General features: G+C 45.1%; 1 long non-coding RNA gene across 1 annotated transcript; it reads right to left on the bottom strand.

Annotated features, from left to right (window-relative positions):
- Positions 1 to 260: 260 nt before the first annotated feature.
- LOC308190582 lies at positions 261 to 4988 on the bottom strand. The gene is made up of 3 exons (XR_013947347.1): positions 4751 to 4988; positions 4509 to 4592; positions 261 to 3549 (listed from the first exon to the last, which is right to left on the bottom strand). It is a non-coding gene; the product is annotated as an uncharacterized lncRNA (long non-coding RNA).
- Between the last annotated feature and the right edge of the window lie 5587 nt (positions 4989 to 10575).

Here is a 10575-nt window from a genome sequence, read left to right as displayed (position 1 = left end):
TGAATAGATTTAAAGCATTTCTGTTTATGATGATATGATTTAAACAATTAGGAAATGGAATAATTGTGACTATATATATATATACAATTATATAGAGTTCAAATTTGAAATGCTGTGCTCAGCTGATGAGATTGGAAAATCCCTGGATAACTTTAACTCTTTGCAATTTTCAAACTTTGGCACACTTATGTATTTTTTATCTAACAAAAATGCTCTCTTAAAGCTGCCAGCAACTGAGTCGAATATAGAATTGGAAGCCAGTCTATCAGTGTAGCATATCGCTAGATCAAATAAACTAAAAGGAAGAGAGACATTAGCACACATGACATGATACTGGCTGTGTTAAGTAATTATTGTGCTCTTTGTACTCATTTAATTGTCTGGTTGTAGAGCTTCAAAAAATACTTCTAGTGAGGGAATATTTGAAGAAAGCCTTTAGGGGCGAATGTAGAAGCCAAGTTGACTGTTGTAACACAACCAAGATAAGATTACAGATATAAATTCTGTGTTCAACAGGCGGAAAATGTGTTTATAATTTTATCATTGTACTCAAGGCTTCCTTACAATTTATATCTTGGTTGAGTATAAATACATTTTATATACAACATATGGCACTGAATTTAGCCAATCAGGAGGCATCATTTGTGCTGTGAGTGCTAAAGCAATTTCATAAATTATGCAATATATTTTGTCAGTAAATGTATAGATGGGAAAGTCATTAACATCACAAATCACCCCTTATTGCTGTATATGTTAGCATATTTCTTACTACAACTCACAGGTGCAAAGCTCTAAATACATTTTGCATGGTGATGAGGTATTGCAGTCGGATTCCGGAAGACTTTTAACGGGACCGACCTACTGGCACGGGCTTGTTCCACCACCGGACCTGGAATTACTTGCACTGCTCCTCCAGAGCCAGAGGTAAGCCAAAGCACACCATGCTCTGCAACCGCGGGGTGCATCCACATCGCTGACTGCTGCCACCCACCCCATGCCGCCTCCTGGGGTGCCACGCAGGACCCTCGGGGAAGCCCCTTGGCCAGCCGCTGGGTTCCGGCTGGGGTGGTGGGATGGGCCCTGGCTGCCAGAACCTGCCCTAACGGGCCCACGGGGACACACAGTTCGGCCCAAAGCTGAAATCAAGATTTCTGTCTCCAAACTCTTCCATACAAGGACCACTCTGCAGGTGAATGTATCATGCTTTTACCTGCTTCTGCTCTGGGGTGGTGGCAACAGAAGCTGTTGACAGGAGCCAATGGACAAAATGGACATCGCTGGAGATTCAGAGGACAAGTGCAAGGGCTCGGTGGTATAACCAAGCATATCCAAGGCATGAATACACTTGCAGACCTTGACCTTCCCGTGTCCGGTGCTATAGCAAATAAATATGACCAAGACTAGGTGTATATCTTCTCCAAACTTGGTCCCCACACTATGGCTTTCTTTAATTTAGTAATGTAAAGAGCAATGATGCAGAGTTACTTTAAACAAAGAGTTTTTATATCTCTAACAGCAGGGATATAGTACAGAAGATCCGTTTTTCGAAAAACAAATGGGCAATGTGCATATTTAATTTGATTAAGAGATCGCCTTCCCTCAGAATAGACTGCAACGAGGCAAAACCTGGACTGTCCCGATTGCTTGAGGCCAGAAGTGCAGTTTGGTGCCTCAGGAACATGGATGCGATGTAGTGCAGGGTGTGGTGAAGAGCTCTGAATCTTCACAGCCCCTTTGCTCTCTCCCTGGCCCCGGATCCCACTTGGAGAAAGCTGGCCAGAAAAAACAAAGGCAAGACACTGCAAATACCTCCCATCTTGCTGAAGTTAGTGCTCGGACTGTTAGGACATAGCCTATTCAGGATGCTGTTGCAGACAGATCTGGCTGCGGGTCGCAGGGCAGGCCCTGCAGGCCCGAGATGCAGCACACGAGGCACAGGCCCACGGCACTGGCACATCTCCTGTCACAACAGTGGGCAGCAAGGGGACCATGGGGAGCTGCAGGTCCCCCGAGGGCTCCTGGTGATACCCGGGGGCAGGGTCCCGGCAGCAAGGCCGGGACATGGAAAACCATCTTCTGCCGCTGCCCCCAGGAGTGCTGGCAGCTCCTCGTAAAGCAGGGAGTGGGCAGGAAATGCTGCGCTGCACTGCACACAGCATGAGGACTTTGTTTTCCCTTTGTGGGGTTCGTGCCACTCGCTGCTGTTCTTCTTGGCTCCTTCCCGATGTATTTTGCCAGCAGCTATGCAGATGCTTTGTGGAAAGAAGGGGTAGCATCCAAATTAAATTCTCTCTCTGCAAGGCACCATAAATTGCCCTCATCCTCTTGCTGGCATCAGACTGTGTAGTGCTGCCATTTTGGGGTTCTTTAAATGCAGCTCACTGACCCTAAGCACATCCACATATATCTACATCTATTTTGACATAGATTTTTTTGCTTATGGAAAAGGGCAAGTGCATACGACTAGTTTAACTCATTTGTATTACTTGCTGCCCAGACAATTCTTCATAGATTTGTTTAAAAAAAAATGTTGTGACTTCTAATATTTATTTCACAGGAAATTATTTTTTCTATATATGGAAAATATATCATTATATATTATTTTTTCTATATACAACTATAGTTTCCACTGCACGCACCCCTACCCCATCTATTCTAGTCCACAAACAAGTTTTATTTCTTGTTTGGAAGGAGAACCCCACCACCACCTCCACCATACTTGAAACCATGAGCAGTGTTCAGAGTTTGATTTTAAAGGAAAGGCAGTGGGGGAAAAAAACTTTGAAATTTTTCACGGGAAAAAGCGTTGCAAGCACCCCCTTGTGGTCCAGAATTACCAGACCTGAGACAAGCTCACATTTCTGACTTTGTTTCTGGGAAGCACCAACACAGCCTTGCTCTTGTACATAAAACCCGGAGTCATCAATATTTTTTCCGACAGATATTCACAGTATTAAAGAGTTTTAGAGAGATATCAGTCTTCAAAGCCTGGCCTTCATCAGTGAAATGCATTTACAGAAATAGCCACTTCTCTGATTCCCCATCTCCCGGGTTAAGTAGCTTTGAGCCTTGAGTCGAGGCAAGAGGGAGGTCAAAACCACCCAGCTTCATAAGGACACTTTTACCTCACTGTATTGCACAGTGTTTGTAGCTGATGCCAGCCTGCTCAGCTGGAACAGCACCACTGATGTGAGCATCGTGCTCCTGTTTGTAAGGACTTCTCTGAGCATCTGACAGCAGCGAGGCAGCTCGCTCCTCAGTGCGTCCCCCCTGCCCGAAGGCTGCAGTGGGCTTCACTTGGTGTTGCGTTGACCCAAAGGGAGGACATCGCCATTTGCTCAGCCTGAAGCAGCTGCAGTGGTTTTGTGGTGCGAAGCACAGCGTCATGTCCTGGGCTTACCGACCTCACTGATGAGTCTGAGAGACTCCTGGTGCCGGCACTCGGCCCGCCAGCACCCGCACCCTTGTCCTGTGCAGCAGGGCAAAGGGAGAAGTTTCCCCTCTCGTACACAGCAGCGCAGGAAACACTTCTGCTGCTCTGAAGGATGGCTGTGAATGATAAATGACATAAGCCAGAAATGTTGGCAAATTAAAAAGTTTAATTTATGATGATGCATAATTCTAGCTGCTTAACAGGTGCGACACTGCTGGCTTATTTGCAAACCGGGCAAGGTAAACTAGATGGAAACGTGCTTTTCAGCGAGGTGCTAATCAGGACAGACCCCTGGCTCCTGCCGAACCCCATGTTCGCACCCAGCATGCTGTGCCACCAGCGGAGCTCACCGCCGACCCCACAGGCTCACGGCCGCCCACGAGGGCTGCTCGCCTTGTTGGCTTGGCAGCGGCTGGCAGGTCTTCAGCTAGCCAGCTTTCCCTTGGAAGGGCTCAGCTCCTACAGCATTTTCCCCCAGCACAAGAGCTGATGGCTGATTCTCAGCAGGAACTGGCACGGCTCCTTGGCTTATTCAGTATCCTGCAAATAGCTGCTGAGTGAAGCGATTCTGGAGAAAGACAGAAAATAACCGTCTGGAGCCATTCCCTCCCAGTGTCACAGCAAAGTTCATCAGCCAAGAGATTTCTTTTGTATTCATAAAGAATAACATTAATCTCTGTAACAGAAGAAAATTAGTCTCTCTGTGCAGCAAGGTTTTACTGCCACTCCTGGTTGCTTCTATACTTGCTCAAAAATCTAAAAACACCTGAAAAAAATGAGTCACGAGAGGTCCAGGACCTTCAGAATAGAAATTGCTACACCACTTATGAGGAAATAAAAGGCACTTTTCAGGTCTACAAGTGGCTGTAGCCAACCACACTCCAGATTAAGTGTTAATATTGGGAGGGGGGAGGGAAATAAGTGCTTATAAGAAGCTAGAAGACACTGGCATTGACAGCTCATGTGAGGCATCAAGGGCTCAGGGCCGTGCTACAGACCCAATCTGGTCCTTCAGTTTGGTTATTTCACCTCTTTTCTCCAGCTGTAGGACCCAAAGAAAGAAAAAAATACCTACCCTATTTAGTAATTGCTTGGGAGAAGCAGGTAGTGCAGAGGGCATGGGCGCAGCCACGAGATATCTTTAATTCAGCAGCAGTGACTGCAGGAAAGAGCAAAGCAAAGCGACCGCTCGTGGCATGGTGGCTTCCCCTGGCTGGGAGCAGGTCAGGCACTGCCACCCTGCCTGGGCCAGCTGAGGATGTGGGACACCTGAGTGCTGATTCACAACAAGTGCTCTTTTTAAAAGACACAGCTTACCTGAGAAGTGGGTGGGAAGAGGATGCCGTTCATTACTGAAGAGACAGAGAAATAAGAGCAAAAATGAGTACAGTAAAAGCTGCATTTGAAGTTGGGTTTCATCAGCACTCTGCAGGCAGGACCTTCCTGTGACATGGTATGAAACATCCCTGCATACTCCTTAAAATACCCTCTTTGGCTGCTGCGAGAGTTGCGTTGCATTTTCCTTCCCTTTGGTTCCCATCTCTGCAGGTCTCTGCTGGCTCATCAGCCTTACAGGCAGAGCACCACTGTCGGATGAAGAAAGCATTGAAAGAAAACCAAAACCCGCCGCCCAGAGGGGGCCCAGTTAGAGGATAAGATGGGTCGAGCGGGTGGTCGGCCAGTCAGGAGCTCTCCTCTCATCCTCTGCACAAGGCCTGCCACACTGCTCCTTCCAGGCACACCACCCAACACTTCAGTCGGGTGCTCTTCCTTCCCCTGCTCCCCGTGTTTGCTTTGGTTTTGGTGGGTGCTGTCACTGAGCGAGGCTGAGGCTGAAGGGCAACTCGTCTTCCTACCAAGTCCTGCTCACATTTCTAACTCAGCTGAATCTCCTAATTACTGTCTCCTCCACCTCCCATTAGCAGCTCCCTAATAGGGCATGAAATAGGAGTGAAACGAGCACTGGATTTTGGAGAGCTCAGAGTAAATTCCTCCTTCTGGTTTGTCATTGTCATTTATTTTTGAACTTTCTTTCCCACTCCTTAAGTCCTTGATTCAATCCTCAGCTCCCATGACACTTTCTTTGCAGCCCAGATGGATATTCATTTTTCACAGAAGATTTTGTGACACACTATATCAAATACCTTACTGAGAGCTCAGAACTGTTTAATCGATTTCATTCCAACCATCCATTAATTTAGTAATTCTATCAAAAAACAATCCAGCTTGGGTGGTACAATTTGTTCTCTCTAAACCTGCACAGATTATTTCTTGGGGTTTTATATCTCCCAGACATTTATGGAGCACTTTTCCCCTTAGTATTCCATTATTTAATGTCAGACCAGTCCTAGACTCACCAAAAGGTACACTCTGACAGCTCTGGCAGGTAAGGAAAGGTTGCAATATCCTTCCCATCATTTTACTGCAGTATGGTGGGAATCAGCAGACTCCTGACTTCAAGACAAATGATGTCCTACAGCACATGGGGAATCCGAAGGTTTCAGTCCTGTCATCGCAAGAATCCCGATTACTGTTTTTTCTCCCAACAGTTTTATATCTAAGTCCCCCCTGATTTTTTCACCATCTCCCGAAATCCAAGCATCTATTTCATAACACACTGCAGAGACGTTGCTTGTAATCCCATAGAGTGACACTCAGTGTTCCCAAACAGCAAAGCCTTCTGGTATTTTCATCAGACCATCAACAGAGAGCAGTTTCTAAGAGGAGCATTTTTAAGAGGAAGTATTTTTGTTTCCTTACACTGAGAACTGGAGCGTACGAAGACAGGATAAACACAGTAAGCTTGCAGACATATTTGATACTCTCGTACACGTTAGTCAAGCAGCTTCAGTTTTATCTTCTAGGGGAGTAAAGCACCATAAAGCCCAATGGTGCAGCTGAGCAACGAACTGCGAACAAGCAGTCCCCTTCACTTCATCAGACTGCAATATTTGGACTCTGTTGTGGTATGGGCTCTTCATTTCTCAGCCAGGGTACTGAGCAGCCGGGGTGTTTCACAACCAGGCTCTCAATGGTGCTCACCTGTGATTGCACGCACTGTCGCGCAGTGTTGACCGCCGAGCAACTTAACCTGCAGTGGGTCGTGTCTGAGCTATTTTCTTCTGGCAGCCCGTAGAGAACCCACAAGGCGGGATTAACAATTTTCAAGCCCAATTATTCAGGTGGCAGGTCTGAAATACAATTGTTGGAGGGTGAGGGCTGTGTTTTACGCTCCCATTAAAGAACAGGAGCTGATCGCCACATTGACGTGTGTGGGAACAGATAAGCCCGGGGCTTGGATCTTGCTCTGAACTCTGCTGGGTAAGGAATTACAAAGCTGAGCGCCCTCTGTGAGGTTCTTAGTTTTGTCAATAAGAAGACTAGAATGACTCCGTGCCAGGTGCCTGGTTTATCCACCAGCTAGAGGAGCACAAAAAGGGCTCTTTGCTGAACACAGTCCAAAGAGGACAGATTTGAGGGGCCTGTGATCACTGCTCCTCCTGAAGAGCAGGAAGAAAGGAGGTCCTGCATCTTGTTTGTTGGCACTGCCTTTGGGCTGGTTTAGGGCAGGCTGGCTGAGGTGCAGATAAACTCACTCTTAGAGAGAGGTTCCTACAGCTCCTCCTGATCCAGAAGCAGGTGGCACAGGTTAGCGTGGGCTTAACAGCTCAAGTCAGAGTCAGCTTAGGAACCATCGTACTCCAGTTTTACTGGCTTTATTTCCTTTCCCCATTTTATTTTTTTTTATTTATTTTTAATGAATGTTCTGATAGCTTAACAGCCATATGGTTTGCATTAGCTACGTTTTTGCTTCACACGGGACATCCTACATCTCTGTTAGTATGGGTAATCAAGAACTGCTTGCATGATGCCGTGGGGGACAAAAAAAGTTGAGAACAAATGGTCTATAAAGCATGCCTTATCCCCCCATTTCCCTTTGCTGTTTTCTGGTCCCAGTCCAGATTTTTCTTCCCCCTAGCTAGATATTTTTGAGAACCAGTCAGCTTGAAAAGCACCACCAGCACAGTGACTTAAGCCTGGAAGAGTCTGAGGAGTATAGAGAGCTGAAAGAACAGAGCAGGGGTGGAAGCAAGTGCATGTATTTCTCAACTCTCACAATAACTGGAGGAAAAAAAAAAAAAAAAGATGGGCAAAAGGGTGGAAACTGCACTTGAAAAGATCTGTTAACATTTTATTTCCAAGGTAAATTTTCCCCCACATCTTCTTTTGACAAGACCAGAGATGGTTCATGTGTACTGCAGAATCTGATGTAACAAATCACATTCATGCTGAACAACCATTTTGATTTCTGTATGCTGTCTCCTTGTCATACAGCGACACTATCAACACCCGCGTACAGACCATGGACCTCAGCCCAGCAGGAAATCCAGAGGCGCTAACAAATCTCATTTAGCCTCCCCAGACTTTGGTAGGAAGCTGTGATTTTCAGTGTAAATAACAAAATGGCCTATGCACGCTATTTCTGAAATGTGAGGACGGCGAGACCTGGGAACTGGCTGGTGCCCGGCCTGATGTTTGCTATGACTTTCTGTAAAAGATCCCCATTGGGAAAGAGATTGAGAGCCCTCTTCCTGGGAGCGAGCCATCACAAACAGCACACTCGCTCCTTCCTGTCAGCCAGCTTCGCAGAACTTGCCTTCTGAAGCTCTCGAATAGTTCTGCTCTGCTTATTTGCACAGCCCATCACACAGCATGGTGGGAGGCATTAACTATCATTTATCCTCCTGCTTCCCCCGCGCCTCCGCAGCTAGGTTAACGCGTGTCTGAAGGGCAGCAGAACCATCCCCCTGAGCCTCGGAAGGGTCCCCACAATGACAAGAGGCATTTCCAGGCTGGGCTGAACTTATTTTATCATTCCCTCTGGCCCCTCTTTCCTAGGCCATGGCCTTTGCTGGGCTGTGCTCCCAGAGACGGAGGTTTTTCTCAGGAAGGTGCAGACAGCAATGCCTGGATTTTCCCTTTTCATGTCAGAATGGCTCCGGGCTTGAAATGATTAAAGGTGATTATTCCGACCACTAAGGCATTCGCTGCAAGCTTGCCAACTGGATCCCATCTGATTTTCGTCAAGGAAAACAAAGCAAACCACCATTTCAGTGGCTTAGACTGAGGTGATGATTTATATTTATTTCAGTAGAAAATTTAAACCTTCATGAAGAGGATAAACTTCCGCTGAGACTGAGTGACAGATCCGAACATAAGAAGCTTTAGCATTTTATTCATTTATAAAGAGTATTTGTATTCACTGTAATGTGCAACAATTCCAAATAACCATCTTTTTTTTTAACGTGAATTTATTGAAATAGAAAAAAAAATGTTAACAGAAGCCTGTGTTCAGAAATCCACTATTTGCAACATATTTTATGCAAATAGCTATCTTCAAGGCTACTGTCTGGGCCGTCGCTCTTCAAAGGAGGGGAGAGAGCTGTTGCCAGAGCGAGAGGCCAAACCTGCCACCAGCAGAAGTGGGGCCAAGTCCTGATTTCACCTTGGCGCAGCTGATGCAATGCACTGACACGAGTGCTGACAACCTAATGCAGGTTTAAATAGGTTTGCAACCTTAAGAAGTTTCCCTTGCAATTGTATTACTACCACCTCACACCGTGTCTCTGCTCCAGTTCTGGCCTGCATTTCCTCCTGCTTTTTGTTTCCTCCTGAACTGTGGTTTATGATTAAATAAATAAAATGGGCAAATATGAAAGGCTAAAGTCTTTCATCCAGTTCTTCAGAGGTGAGGAGCCAATGTCCTAACCAGCATCATCACACAGTAGTCATCTTGAGAAAAATGAACAGAAAATAGGAGGAAACCAACGTTTTGAAAAATAACCCATAACTTCAAAAGAACATCAATCTCCCTACAGATAAAAGTACTGAGGTTAGAGAAAACTGGGGATGTTTAGTGATTCAGTGGGAGAGCTTTTCAAAGCCAAAATTGGAGCAATTGCCTCCCAGACATTCTTATTTATTATTATTGTTTTTATTATTGAGTATTTGTGCTTCAAACTTTCTTCTGCAGTACCTAAAAGAGATGATGACAGACACTAAAGGAAACCCTAAGATAGATATTTTAACTAAAAGGATGTGAAAAAATAGAAGCTGATTGCAGAAAATCAGCTACATCATCTTTTTTTCTGTGTGTGTGTGTCTTAGATGCTGAGTTACATCTCCAAACTAAATGTCTCCAAAAGTTGACCGCAGGTTGACACGTCTGTTTTGTGGCAGCAGCTCTTCAGGTTGTGACATTTATTGTTGCTGCTGATTTTTTATTCTGTACTAGGATAAAAACAAGCTGTTTCTTCTGTTGTTTGCACAAAATGGAAGTGTGTTAAAGTGCCTGTTTTGAAAAGCAAAGTTTCTGGCTTGGCACGTGTGCAGCTGTGATTCCTGGCGAACACGGCGCTGTCCTGGGACGTGGGCTCTCCCTCTTGTCTTTCAAACCTTCAGAAAACCTCTCACCAAAACCAACACCTTTCTGTAAAACGTCTGGCTGTTGAAGCAGCCTATTTCCCGTATGATAAATGAATAGCGTGTCCTAACCAGCCGTAATGTGCAGGATATGGGTGAGTGGCTTGAAATTGGTATAAGAATAGGAACAAATGGAATGGACTGAGGGATAGGAAAAATGCCCATTTACAGTGCATTTCTTGTCACAAGAATAGAGATGGATTTCTCTAAACACAGTGATATCTCTTCTTGCCCCAGTGATAGCATTTTTTAAGAGGGTGTTGCCACTGCAGTCCCTGATTCAATGGGAACTGAACGAAAATGACACCGAGCATATTTAAAATTCACATCCCAAATATTTTTCCTTTGCATATTTACACTCTTGATTGGCATTAGCATGCAGTCTGGTACCAGATGAAAGCACAGACTAAGTTCATCAAAGATAACAAGTAATTCTGAGTAATGACTAAATGGCACTCCCAGGTATCTACTTTTAAAAAATGAAATGAATAGTTCTGGTGCTAATTACCAACTGGGGCTCCATATACAAAGATAGCATTTATGAATATAGAACTAGGCTCTATTTAGCTATGCTAGGTATGTGTCAGTTTACTTTCCTAATGCAAAAAATTTAGTCATTATCACTAGAACTGTTTGTTAAAGTTGAAAGTAGATAAATC

Source organism: Anser brachyrhynchus (genome assembly GCF_964034855.1).
Source record: "Anser brachyrhynchus genome assembly, chromosome: 2".
NCBI classification, from domain to species: Eukaryota; Metazoa; Chordata; class Aves; order Anseriformes; family Anatidae; genus Anser; species Anser brachyrhynchus.
This window is presented reverse-complemented; position numbering and strand designations above follow the sequence as displayed.